This window comes from Grampus griseus (genome assembly GCF_964374135.1).
Source record: "Grampus griseus genome assembly, chromosome: 1".
Classification (NCBI taxonomy): domain Eukaryota; kingdom Metazoa; phylum Chordata; class Mammalia; order Artiodactyla; family Delphinidae; genus Grampus; species Grampus griseus.
Window position 1 is genome coordinate 57,146,956 of NC_139017.1, and position 14,499 is coordinate 57,161,454.

Here is a 14,499-nt window from a genome sequence, read left to right on the forward strand (position 1 = left end):
TCCTCTGGGGTTATTGGACTCAGGCTTAGCTAATAATAAAGAATACACTGATTCCCAGTCTGCTTTTTTCATTGCATGTATACTGTGGCTTCATACATTTTTAAGAGATAGGGCAGTTTTCAGGCATCCCTAGCTCTCTGGATGTTATCCCATCTAATATCATCAAAAACTCACCTTTAATCCTAACATAGATCATCCCAGTAATTTTTCCCAAGGCAGAAATTTTAGGATGAAGAGAAAAACTGGAAGGCTTTTCTTCCCTTCTCCTTTGATACAATTACTAGGGTCTGACCTGACAAAGAGGCTTCTTTTCCCCCGCCCCCCTGCTTTTTTTTGTTTTTTGTTTTTTTTAATGCAGGCTGTGATGATTACCATGTTAACAGGAAAGCAATGCCAAGTGATCGGTACACTGAAATGTCTCATGGTTAAGCATCTCTAGATGTAATTGGGAGCTCAACAGGGCCGGGGCACTCACTGGAAGAATTGCTCATAAATTGGTTTGGGTTGGGCATCCGGAGGCTGAATGCTGAGTAGAGGGAAGTGAGCTATATGACACACAGTGCACATGGAGAGCCCCCAGCCAGCTGGGAGTGAAGGGAGAGACTCTTTCTGTCCCTTACTTGCTTTGTGTTCTTGAATGTGGTCTTTAAAGTGGTCAGAGTTAATGGCTTTGGAAAGTATCTGCCCACTGCCCACTCTTAATGGCCTTAGCATCAGGACCGAAACCATGATATCAGTGTTTCTCTCTGAAAACAGCCTTAGCAAGTCTCTCTGCAACTGCAGAGAAAAGGGTGCTGCTCCACACCTCTGGCCACTCACACTTACATTTTTTTCACAGAAGTGGGTTTGTGGGTAGCAGGGTTTTGAGAGTGAGTCTGAGGCTGTGGACAGGGAAAAGTTATCTGTTTAGTCCACATGGGCTGTCAAACCTAACACCTTAGCCTCCTTCACAGCATCTTCCAGTTCATTTACCTGTTCATTCTTTTGTGTATTTATTCAACAAACATATAGGAAGTGTCTGTTGGGGGTCTAAATACTGGGCTAACAGATTGGAATACAAGGAAGAAAAAGACACAGTTCCATCTTTCAGGTTGCTGACACTCTGGTGGAAGAAATAGAACAATATAACCCCAAGTTCTAAGTACTCTGGAAAAGAGAGAAACATAGGGAGGTATCAAAACATGGGAGTGGGCATGCAATGAATTCTCGGGCTGGTGAGGGTAGGGTGAGTGGTGGAGCCTGGTATGGGGCAGAGATTAGCAAATGCTAATCAGAAAGTGCTTCTTAATTTAGGAACTGATGTAGAAGTTAACCACAAATTGGTGGAAGAGAGGTGTTCTAGGTCTGTGCAAAACATGGCCTATATAGGAAACTGCAGGTTTAGTTCCTCAACAAGAGGAAGAGCTGGGTTGGATGGATAAGGGAGAGTTTTGGGGAGATAAGAGGGACTGGATCATGCCATTTAAGGAGGTGGACCTTCTCCTGAAGGAAACAGGGTGAAGAGTCCTGATGGACTTTAAGCTCAAGTTTTTAGAAAGATCATTCTCACTGTAGTGTAGAGAACAAATTAGATGAGGGTGAGAGTGGAGGTAAGACCCCATTCAGGAGGTAGCAGTGGGAATCAAGGTAGAGAGGTAACAAGAGTCTTTAAGGAGTCAATGAATACATAGAATTAACTGAGCAGTAGACAGCTTGAGTGTCTTTATCTTAAGCAGAGTTGCTGAGGAAGGTCTTAAGCACGGCAGACCACCTGCCTTCTACCCACAAGGGACAAATGCAACAGGCTTCCAAATCTTTCCTTTGAATTTACCTCACTATTGCTTGGATTTACTTATATCAGGAGACCCAATTCCATGGCAGATTAATTGATCACAGACTGGTAGCTTCCAGCCTGGCCCCTCTCTGTGTCTCTTGATTTACTATGGCAAGGAGAGGGTTGGGTTATGGTAAAGCCTCCTACTTGGTCTCTTCTTGCTATTCTGGCTCCACTTGCATCTTTTCTCCGTATTTTAACCAGAGTAATCTTTCAATAATGTACATGTGATACTATCTCATCCTTTTTCTCACTTGCTGAAAACCCTCCAATAGCTTCTCCAGGGCAACAGCTCCGATTGCAATGGCTTCCTGCAATTAGAATAAAAACTAAAGTCCTGAACACATCCTGTAACTTCCTGCATGCTCTGACTCTGCCTTGCACTCCTCCCACTTTCTCACTTTTATTTTTTTCATTTATTTTAAAAATTATTTTATTTATTTATTTATTTATTTTTGGTAATGTTGCCAATATTTTTTAAAATTTTATTTTATTATTTTTTTATACAGCAGGTTCTTATTAGTTATCTATTTTATACATATTAGTGTATATATGTCAATCCCAATCTCCCAGTTCATCCCACCACCACTGCCACCACCCCCTGCCCTGCTTTCCCCCCATAGTGTCCGTACGTTTGTTCTCTACAACTGTGTCTCTATTTCTGCCTTGCAAACCGGTTCATCTGTACCATTTTTCTAGATTCCACATATATGTGTTAATATATGATATTTGTTTCTCTCTTTCTGACTTACTTCACTCTGTATGACAGTCTCTAGGTCATCCACTACAAATGACCCAATTTCGTTCCTTTTTATGGCTGAGTAATATTCCATTGTATATATGTACCACATCTTCTTTATCCATTTGTCTGTCTGTCGATGGGCATTTAGGTTGATTCCATGACTTGGCTATTGTACATAGTGCTGCAATGAACCTTGGGGTGCATGTGTCTTTTGGAATTATGGTTTTCTCTGGGTATATGCCCAGTAGTGGGATTGCTGGGTCACATGGTAATTGTATTTTTAGTTTTTTAAGGAACCTCCATACTGTTCTCCATAGTGACTGTATCAATTTATATTCCCACCAACAGTGCAGGAGGGTTCCCTTTTCTCCACACCCTCTCTAGCATTTGTTGTTTGTAGATTTTCTGATGATGCCCATTCTAACTGGTGTGAGGTGATACCTCATTGTAATTTTGATCTGCATTTCTCTAATAATTAGTGATGTTGAGCAGCTTTTCTTGTGCCTCTTGGCCATCTGTATGTCTTCCTTGGAGAAATGTCTATTTAGGTCTTCTGCCCATTTTTTGATTGGGTTGTTTGTTTTTCTAATATTGAGCTGCATGAGCTGCTTGTATATTTTGGAGATTAATCCTTTGTCTCTTGATTTGTTTGCAAATATTTTCTCCCATTCTGAGAGTTGTCTTTTCATCTTCTTTATAGTTTCCTTTGCTGTGCAAAAGCTTTTGTTTCATTAAGTTCCATTTGTTTATTTTTGTTTTTATTTCCGTTACTCTAGGAGGTGGGTCAAAAAAGATATTGCTGTGATTTATGTCAAAGAGTGTTCTTCCTATGTTTTCCTCTAAGAGTTTTATAATGTCTGGGCTTACATTTAGGTCTTTAATCCTTTTTTTTTTTTTTTTTTGCGGTACACGGGCCTCTCACTGTTGTGGCCTCTCCTGTTGCAGAGCACAGGCTCCGGACGTGCAGGCTCAGCGACCATGGCTCATGGGCCCAGCCACTCCGCGGCATGTGGGATCTTCCTGGACCGGGGCACGAACCCATGTCCCCTGCATCAGCAGGCGGACTCTCAACCACTGCACCACCAGGGAAGCCCTAATCCATTTTGAGTTTATTTTTGTGTATGGTGTTAGGGAGTGTTCTAATTTCATCCTTTTACATGTAGCTGTCCAGTTTTCCCAGCACCACTTATTGAAGAGACTGTCTTTTCTCCATTGTATATTCTTGCCTCCTTTGTCATAGATTAGTTGACCATAGGTGTGTGGGTTTATCTCTGGGCTTTCTATCCTGTATAATTGATCCATATTTCTGTTTTTGTGCCAGTACCATATTGTCTTGATTACTGTAGCTTTGTAGTATAGTTTGAAGCCAGGGAGTCTGATTCCTCCAGCTCTGTTTTTTCCCCTGAAGATTGCTTTGGCTATTCGGGGTCTTTTGTGTCTCCATACAAATTTTAAGATTTTTTGTTCTAGTTCTGTAAAAATTGCCATTGGTAATTTGATAGGGATTGCATTGAATCTGTAGATTGCTTTGGGTAGTATAGTCATTTTCACAATATTGATTCTTCCAATCCAAGAACAAGGTATATCTCTCCATCTGTTAGTGTCATCTTTGATTTCTTTCATCAGTGTCATAGTCTTCTGAGTACAGGTCTCTTACCTCCTTAGGTAGGTTCATTCCTAGGTGTTTTATTCTTTTTGTTACAATGGTGAGTGGGATTGTTTCCTTAGTTTCTCTTTCTGATCTTTCATTGTTAGTGTATAGGAACGCAAGAGATTTTTGTACATTAATTTTGTATCCTGCAACTTTACCAAATTCATTGATTAGCTCTAGTAGTTTTCTGGTGGCATCTTTAGGGTTATCTATGTATCTGCAAACAGTGATAGTTTGATTTCTTCTTTTCCAATTTGTATTCCTTTTATTTCTTTTTCTTCTCTGATTGCCATGGCTAGGACTTCCAGAACTATGTTGAATAATAGTGGCTAGAGTGGATATCCTTGTCTTGTTCCTGATCTTAGAGGAAATGCTTTCAGTTTTTCACCTTTGAGAATGATGTTTGCTGTGGGTTTGTCATATATGGCCTTTATTATGTTGAGGTAGCTTCCCTCTATGCCCACTTTCTGGAGAGTTTTTATCGTAAATGAGTGTTGAATTTTGTCAAAAGTTTTTTCTGCATCTATGGAGATGATCACGTGGCTTTTTTTCTTCAGTTTTTTAATATGGTGTATCACATTGATTGATTTGTGTATATTGAAGAAGGCTTGCATCCCTGGGATAAATCCCACTTGATCATGGTATTTGATCCTTTTAATGTGTTGTTGGATTTGGTTTGCTAGTATTTTGTTGAGGATTTTTGAATCTATATTCATCAGTCATATTGGTTTGTAATTTTCTTTTTTTGTAGTATCTCTGTCTGGTTTTGGTATCAGGGTGATGGTGGCCTCGTAGAATGAGTTTAGGAGTGTTCCTTCCTCTGCCCTTTTTTGGAAGAGTTTGAGAAGGATGGGTGTTAGCTCTTCTCTAAATGTTTGATAGAATTCACCTGTGAAGCCATCTGGTCCTGGACTTTTCTTTGTTGGAAGATTTTTTTTAATTTATTCATTTTTATTTGTTTTTGGCTGCGTTAGGTCTTTGTTGCTGTGTGCAGGCTTCTCATTGCCATGGCTTCTCTTGTGGCGGAGTGTGGGCTCTAGGTGCACAGGCTCAGTAGTTGTGGCTCACAGGCTCTAGAGCGCAGGCTCAGTAGTTGTGGTGCATGGGCTTAGTTGCTCCGCGGCATGTGGGATCTTCCCAGACCAGGGTTTGAACCCGTGTCCCCTGCATTGGCGGGCAGATTCTTAACCACTGGGTCACCAGGGAAGCCCATGTTAGAAGATTTTTAATCACAGTTTCAATTTCATTACTTGTGATTGGTCTGCTCATATTTTCTATTTCTTCCTGGTTCAGTCTTGGAAGGTTATACCTTTCTAAGAATTTGTCCATTTCTTCCAGGTGTCCATTTTATTGGCATAGAGTTGCTTGTAATAGTCTCTTATGATGTTTTGTATTTCTGTGGTGTCCGTTGTACCTTCTCCTTTTTCATTTCTAATTTTATTGATTTGAGTCCTCTCCTTCTTCTTGATGAGTCTGGCTAAAGGTTTATCAATTTTGTTTATCTTCTCAAAGAACCAGCTTTTAGTTTTATTGATCTTTACTATTGTTTTCTTTGTTTCTATTTCATTTATTTCTGCTCTGATCTTTATGATTTCTTTCCTTCTACTAACTTTGGGTTTTGTTTGTTCTTCTTTCCCTAGTTTCTTAGGTGTAAGGTTAGATGGTTTATTTGAGGTGTTTCTTGAGGTAGGATTGTATTGCTATAACCTTCCCCTTTGAACTGCTTTTGCTGCATCCCATAGGTTTTGGATCATTGTGTTTTCATTGTCATTTGGCTGCGTTGGGTCTTTGTTGCTGTGTGCAAGCTTCTCATTGCCGTGGCTTCTCTTCTGGCGGAGCATGGGCTCTAGGCGCACGGGCTCAGTAGTTGTGGCTTACAGGCTGTAGAGCGCAGGCTCAGTAGTTGTGGTGCACAGGCTTAGTCTCTAGGTATGTTTTGATTTCCTCTTTGATTTCTTCAGTGGTCTCTTGGTTATTTAGTAACGTATTGTTTAGCCTCCATATGTTTGTGTTTTTTACGTATTTTTCCCTGTAATTTACTTCTAATCTCATAGCATTGTGGTTGGAAAAGATCCTTGATATGATTTCAAATTTCTTAATTTTACCAAGGCTTGATTTGTGATCCAATATGTGATCTATCCTGGAGAATGTTCCATGTGCACTTGAGACGAAAGTGTAATCTGCTGTTTTTGGATGGAATGTCCTATAAATATCAATTAAATCTATCTGGTCTATTGTGTCATTTGGTTGGAGCATTTAATGCATTCACATTTAAGGTAATTATCAATATGTATGTTCCTATTACCATTTTCTTAATTGTTTTGGGTTTGTTTTTGTAGGTCCTTTTCTTCTCTTGTGTTTCCCACTTAGAGAAGTTCCTTTAGCATTTGTCATAGAGCTGGTTTGGTGGTGCTGAATTGTCTTAGCTTTTGCTTGTCTGTAAAGCTTTTGATTTCTCCATCAAATCTGAATGAGATCCTTGCCAGGTAGAGTAATTTTGATTGTAGCTTCTTCCCTTTCATCACTTTAAATATATTGTGCCACTCCCTTCTGTCTTGGAGAGTTTCTGCTGAGAAATCAGCTGTCAACATTATGGGAGTTCTTTTGTATGTTATTTGTCGTTTTTCCCTTGTTGCTTTTAATAATTTTTCTTTGTCTTTAATTTTGTTCAATTTGATTGCTATGTGTCTCGGCATGTTTCTCCTTGGGTTTATCCCACCTGGGACTCTCTGCTTCCTGGACTTGGGTGGCTATTTCCTTTCCCATGTTAGGGAAGTTTTCAACTATAATCTCTTCAAATATTTTCTTGGGTCCTTTCCCTCTCTCTTCTCCTTCTGGGACACCTGTAATGCGAATGTTGGTGCGTTTAATGTTGTCCCAGAGGTCTCTTATGCTGTCTTCACTTCTTTTCATTCTGTTTTCTTTATTTTGTTCTGCTGCAGTGAATTCCATCAGTCTGTCTTCTAGGTCATTTATCTGTTCTTCTGCCTCAGTTATTCTGCTATTGATTCCTTCTAGTGTATTTTTCATTTAATTTATTGTATTGTTCATCTCTGTTTGTTTGTTGTTTAATTCTTCTAGGTGTTTCTTCTTTAATTCTTCTAGGTCTTTGTTAAACATTTCTTGCATCTTCTCGATCTTTGCCTCCATTCTTTTTCCGATGTCCTGGATCATCTTCACTATCATTATTCTGAATTCATTTTCTGGAAGGCTGCCTACCTCCACTTCATATAGTTCTTTTTTTCTGGGGTTTTATCTTGCTCCTTCATCTAGTACGTTGTCCTCTGCCTTTTCATTTTGTCTATATTTCTGTGAATGTGGTTTTCATTCCACAGACTGCAGAATTGTAGTTCTTCTTGCTTCTGCTGTCTGCCCTCTGGTGGATGAGGCTATTTAAGAGGCTTGTGCAAGCTTCCTGATGCGAGGGACTGGTGGTGGGTAGAGCTGGGTGTTGCTCTGGTAGACAGAGCTCAGGAAAACTTTAATCTGCCTGTCTGCTGATGGGTGGGGCTGAGTTCCCTCCCTGTTGGTTGTTTGGCCTGAGGCGACCCAGCACTGGAAGCTACAGGCTCTTTGGTGGGACTAATGGCGGACTCCAGGAGGGCTCATGCCAAGGAGTTCTTCCCAGAGCTTCTGCTGCCAGTGTCCTTGTCCCTGTGGTGAGCCACAGCCACCCCCTGCTTCTGCAGGAGACCCTCCAACACTAGCTGGTAGATATGGTTCAGTCTCCTGTGGGGTCACTGCTCCTTCCCCCTTGGTCCTGATGTGCACAGTACTTTGAGTGTGCCCTCCAGGAGTGGAGTCTTTGTTTCCCCTGGTCCAATCTAAGTCATGCAAGCAAATCCCGCTAGCCTTCAAAGTCTGGTTCTCTGGGAATTCCTCCTCCCATTGCCAGAACCCAAGATTGGGAAGCCTGACGTGGGGCTCAGAACCTTCACTCCAGTGGGTGGACTTCTGTGGTAAAATTGTCCTCCAGTTTGTGAGTCACCCACCCAGCAGTTATGGGATTTGATTTTATTGTGATTGCACCCCTCCTACCATCTCATTGTGGCTTCTCCTTTGTCTTTGGATGTGGGGTATCTTTTGTGGTGAGTTCCAGTGTCTTCCTGTAGATGATTGTTCAGCAGTTAGTTGTGATTTCACTGCTCTCGCAAGAGGGACTGAGAGCACGTCCTTCTACTCCACCATCTTGAACCAGTTTCCTGGCTTTCTTTTAATCTGTTGAACATGGCAAAGTTATTCCTCCCTCGAGTTGTAGTAATTACTCTTCTCTAGGCTTGGAATGCTTTTCTTGTGTGATTCACTCTCATCTTGCAACTCCTGGCTGAAATGTCTCAGCTCAAAGAGAGGCCTTTCCTGACCACCCTAGTTGAGGCCAGGGTCTGCGATGGGGGGGAGATAGTGGCAAGTGAGTCCCAGTGCAGAGGCAGGAATTTGAACGAAGCCTGGATCAGACCCACTTGCTTTTCTTGGAGAGCCTCCCAAAGAGGCAGGAGGCAACTGGGATGCCCCCTGGGGACATAGATGTTGGTGGCAGGCATTTTGGGGAGCTTGTCCTACAGCAAGGACACTGGTGCTGGCAAGTGCCACTTTGGGATCCTCCTTCTAGCCTATTAGCACCAGGGGCTTACCTGCCCATCAGTGGTCTGGCACAAGCCTTGGATCCCCTGGACTACACAGCTAGCCTCGTCAGAACCTGGCCCTGTCCACCATGGGCCAGCAACCGCCACATGGGTCAGGGCCAGGCAGCCAACCAGGCCAGAGGCCAGTCCCACGTACGAGCACACCCACAATAGTCAGCCCTGCCACAACAGAAGGGCCCACACAGCCCACGTAGGGGGAACTTCTAGAGTATATAGCTCTGGTGACCAGAGAGCAGTGTGCTGCTGGGCCCCATAGGACGTCCCCTACATAAGGCTACCAATCCGAGATGGGGAAACATAACTGACCTACTTAATATGTAGAAATAAAAATAGAGAATGAGGCAAAATGAGAAGACATAGGAATATGTTCCAATGAAAGAACAAGACAAAACCTCAAAAGAACTAAACAAAGTGGAGATAAGCAGTCTACCCAGTAGACTTCAAGGTAACAATCATAAAGATGGTTGAACTCAGGAGAAGAATGAATGAATATAGTGAGGAGTTTGACAAAGAGTTAGAAAATATAAAGAAGACCCAAACAGAACCAAAGAATGCAATAACTGAATTAAACAAAACACAAAAACTAAAAGAAATCAACAGTGGATTAGACGATACAGAGGAACAGATCAGAGAACTGGAAGACGGAGTAGTGGAAATTGCCCAACTGAACAGAAAAACGAAAAATAACTTAAGAAAATGAGGATAGTTTAAGAGACCTCTGGAATGACATTAAGTGTACTAACATTCACGTTATTGGGGTCCCAGAAGGAGAAGAGAGAGAAAAGAGGGCAAGTAATTTATTTGAAGAAATAATAGCTGAAAACTTTCCTAACCTGGGAAAGGAAAGAGACATCCAAGTTCAGGAAGGACAGGGTCCCAAACAAGATGAGCCCAAAGGTCCACATCAGGACACTTTATAATTCAAATGGCAAAAATTAAAGAGAAAGGATTTTAAAAGCAGCAAGCGAAAAGCAACTAGTTTCATACAAGGGGACTCCCATGAGACTTTCAGCTGACTTTTCAGTAGAAGCTTTTCAGGCCAGAGGGTGTAGCATGATATATTCAAAGTGATAAAAGGAAAGAACCTACAGCCATAGTCTACCCAGCAGGCCTATCTTACTGATTTGAAGGAGAGATAAAGAATTTTATGGACAAACAAAAGCTAAAAGAGCTCAGCACAACTAAACTGGCATTACAGGACATGTTAAGAGACTTCTTTAAGTGGAAAGGAAAAGACCATGATTAGAAACATGAAAATTACGAAAGGAAAAATCTCACTGGTAAAGGCAAACATACAGTAAAGGTAGTAGATCAACCACTTATAAAGCTATAGGAAGTTTAAAAGACAAAAGTAGTAAAAGCACCTATATTCACAATAAGTAGTTAAGGGATACACAGAACAGAAAGATGTAGAATATGATGTCAAAAACACTAAACGTTGGGGGAGGTTCAAAAAAGCACAATGTAGTGTTGGCAAAAGAACAGATGAATAGAGCATGGAATAGAATAGGAGTTCAGAGTTCAGAGACAGAGCCATGTATACATGGGAATTTAATATACAATACAGCACCACAAATCAGTGGAGAATAGATGGACTATTCAGTAGAAGATGCTGGGGAAATTGGCTCACTGTATCCTTACTTAATACTGTGTACAAAATAGACTAGATATACAAATAAATCCAGTAAGTTAATAGAAGGATGTATAGAAAAATATGTTTGTGTCCTACAGGCAAGGGAAAGATTTTTTTAAGAAAGACTTCAAAAGTTCAAATAATAATAGCTAATACTTATCTAGCACAGGAACCCTGATGGACAAAGGAGAAGGTGGGCCTCTCCTTTTAGGGGTTTGCTTGTCTCAGTGAAGTTTACTCAGAGCTGTTTACTCAGCTCTACTCAGAGCTGTTTCTAAGTAGTGGAGCGGAGAGAAGCCCCTTCAGTTCCCTACTCTGGTGCGGGGAAGTGTGGCATATATAGGAGTAGATTGCAATGAACAGTGGTCATCAGGCTTTCCTTGCCCACTGATAACTATGTGGACTTGCATGGTCCACCACCTATTGTTCCAGAACCTAGGGTTTGCCCATTTTCCTTAATTTTCACAACCTCAAAAACTGAAGCTTGTGTTAGAGTACACTCCCGGAGTTTTCCTTAAAAGCCCCAGAGAGCAGCAGCTCAGCCTGACTTTGGAAGAGCAGGGATGGAAGCACAGGCAATAAAGAAAACTTCTCATTACCCATCTCTGGGGGCTTCCGAAAATGATTGTCTTCGCTTGACCTCAAGGTCAAGACAACCAGTTTTATTGTGTTCACTGTCTCGGAGGGCAAGCTTTAGCGAGTGCCTTGTTTGCTTCTTATAGTATTAAAATAGACAACGAAATTGGCTTCTCAGAAGATCATTTCACAAAGTCCCTGTTGCTCTGTGGGGAATATTTGTTTCCTCATTTATATTCATGTTTCTAAAAGACAAGTAGACCTTGAATGAAATTTTAGGCGACAGTAAATTATAAATAATGTGTCCATATTTTTTTTTCTCTTCCATACTACTTGTATTTAATTCCCCCCAGAGTCTTGTGCAAACACCAGAGACGAGAGGACAGGAAGCTATTAACATGATGGAAAAAATGAAATGGGCTTATGTTATATGGCAGGAATGCAACAAGGGGAGACATCTTGATCAAAGGAGTTTTTTGAGGTTTTGTGGGAGCCAGTTCTTCCCTTTTGTCTCTCTCTCTTTTATTTTTATTTTATTTTTTGTAACATCTCAACTTTTTTCTAGACCCTTAAGTAGGCATCTACTTGAAATGAGTCTCTTTACTTGGCCCACCCAGGACAAGATGAGGGCTTGTCAATGGATGGAGGCCACTTTGGGGTCCAGCTTTAAGCTCTTTTGTTCCCTAAGACACTACATAAAAATGCTTAGAAAGATCAGCTGAGATCAGCCTGTCCTAAGAATAGGATGCTGATGAGTGGAAAGCTCAGGTACTGTCAGTGAAGTCAGAAAGGATGCCAGTTATTAGAATGAAATTAGCCTCTAAATCCATCAGCCCTGGTTTGCCATAACATAGGATGCTCTGGTGTTCCTCAGCCCTCTTGCCCAGCAGGAGTGATTCATGGGGTTCAGGCCAGCAGGCCTCCAATCTTTCGAGTAAGGGAAGATACTCTGCTCTTTGTTTTTGTTTCTTTCTCTTTTCCTCTCTCTCTCTCTCTCTCTCTCTCTTTTAAGCAAGTGACAGGATCCTGCAGATGGAGCTTGCAGGGTACACTGTGTGGCTTCAGAGGTGTGAAGGGAATAAGCGCTGGTCCTGATGGAGGGGCAGGAAGAGGATGGTTTGGGATGTGCTGAGTGTTGGGGGTGTTCAGAGAAGAGCAGAATCAGACCTGAGGCACTGCTGCCCCAACCTCTCTTCCCAGAGGAAGCCCACTCTCAGGGCATCTCAGGAGTTATACGGGCAGACAGGGGAGTTCTGGGATGAGAAGCACCTGGGTGCCCAGGTGCTGGAGGCCTCTCTTTACCCAGACTCCTTGTAAAGGAGTCTAGCTCATGCCACCTATCAAGTAAACCCCAATTCTCTTCTTGAGGACATCTCCACCCCCATACTTAGGAAGCTGGTACGCTTGTACTCTCTTCTTTAATAAAATTTGCTTTTTTGGTGGGGCAATTGGAGGATGGGGGTAGAAAAGGGGGAGGGCGTGGCACAGGCAATGAGGACTCATTAATATTGACACGCAAATGACTCTGTAGGCTTTGTGTAATTTATTCAGGGAATTTGCATGTGGGGTGGCAGAAAGAGCCTGCAATCAGAGGGACGCTGGGCATCGTACTCTGCAGGCAGTAGCTTTTTGCCTATGTCTTCCCTTTGAAGGATACTGAGAATCCTCTCCTCCTAGAGCTGTCTTTAAGCAGAAACCCCTCTTCTGTGCTCTGCAGCTGGGATTTAACTATTCCACTCAACCACCATTTATTATGTCTGCTGTGTGCCAGGCTTTGTGCGAGGTGATGTCACATGCATTACTTCTGTCCATGAACTTTTCATTCTGTAACTGGTCAGTTCAGGGGGTTCTGATAAATCTCCAAGACAAAGCCAGCAGGGTTTGGTATGCATCAGTGATTGAGATTTAAAGTTGAGCTTTGCAGTAAAACTCTGTGAAAACTTCTAAACGTGGACGCATCTTTGCCATGTACCACTGTAGTTGTAGTAGCAAGTCCTTCTCTGATCCCCCAAACCGCTTGGAGCAACTCAGGCAGTAACTTACATTGAGGGTACAGGCAAGTGGGCTCTTCAGTGTTCTCCTTTCCGAGGGGTATTGGTCATGCTGCAGTCGCCCAGTGTCAGTTGAAGTCTCATACAAACAAACGAAGAAATACCTAAATACATCCTGATGGTCCCCCTGTGCTGTCCTCCGAACAAAGCCACTCCCCTGGGCTCTTCCCCAAATTTCCACGAATTGTCAACCCTCTGTTTATTGGATCTTGCTGGGCCCCCAGCTGGATTTGGGATTCTAACTATTGCACACCCGCTGGAGGCAGCTTCGTCTAAGAGAGGCCAGTGGTGGGCACAGAAGCTGGCATATTTTACAGCCCAGGCAGACCTGGAGCAAGGCACAGCTGCAAGATACTGCAGAAACCTCAGGCATATTGCCGTCCTGCTCACAACCACTAGCTGTGGCGTTACCAGGATGGGAATTGAAAGCTCATACTACACTGAGCAAGCCTTGAAACCCATGCATTTTTGGAATGAAATGATTAGTTTAGACCTAATAAATATGCAGATCAGGGGCTCTGTTTATGTTATCTGTATTTGTTTTAGGGGAAGGAAAATTTTAATTCAGTGAAAAGCTCCAATCCATGGGTCTTAGAGTGTTGGCTTAGGAAAGGAAAGCCTAGAGGACCCTTTAATTAACCTGTGAATGTGCAGGGAAGAGCTTGACCAAGAGGAGGGTGATGCCTTGGTTCTGAGATAAGATACCCCTAGAAAGGTCATGGAGTGTGAGCGTAACCGACTTCAGCCCATAAAAGAGATCAAGTGTCCTCCAAATTCCACTTGTCAAGGACCCATCTTGGATTCATTTCTTAGTTGTGTGAGCAAGGTTTATTTTTATTTTTTAATTAAAAATTATTTTTCTGATTAATGTGCTCATTGTCGACACTTTGCAAGATATTGAAAAGTATAAAACAGAAAGAAAAAGGGGACTCATTCATAATCTCACTACCCTGAAGAATCACTAGCGATGTTTTCATGTATTTGATCCAGTGTCCTGCTTTGTTATTCAGAACAAGTCTAGTCGGGGAGGCACCTGGGTAGGGATGGGGGAATTTCTGTCACTTCTCTCTGGTGATGGGAGGATGGGCTCTGGGGTGTGGACAGCAATCCAATCACCCTGGTGCTCTAAGACGGCAGGCAGAAGTGTGTCTAGGGATAAGGAACTTGCCTACACTTGCCCCACACTGTGTAGAGCCAACCCCCTCCGAACATGGGAGGCGGAGAGAATTCAAGGTCTGGACTGGGCAGTCCCACATTACAGACTGTAGAGAGGTACCGTGGGAAGTGTTAGAAAGGGTTGTTAACAGCACAGACCCCAGAGGCAGAACAACTGGGGGTCAATCCCAGGTCTCCTACTTGAGAGCTATGGGATCTTAGGTGAGTTACCTCA

At 42.4% G+C, this 14,499-nt stretch overlaps 1 protein-coding gene across 1 annotated transcript in view; it reads right to left on the bottom strand.

The window, feature by feature from the left end:
* The window catches only part of TNR (tenascin R), a gene marked incomplete at both ends in the record, with an annotated part of 83,191 nt that overhangs the window by 16,068 nt on the left and 52,624 nt on the right, over positions 1–14,499 (bottom strand). The window lies entirely within an intron of this gene.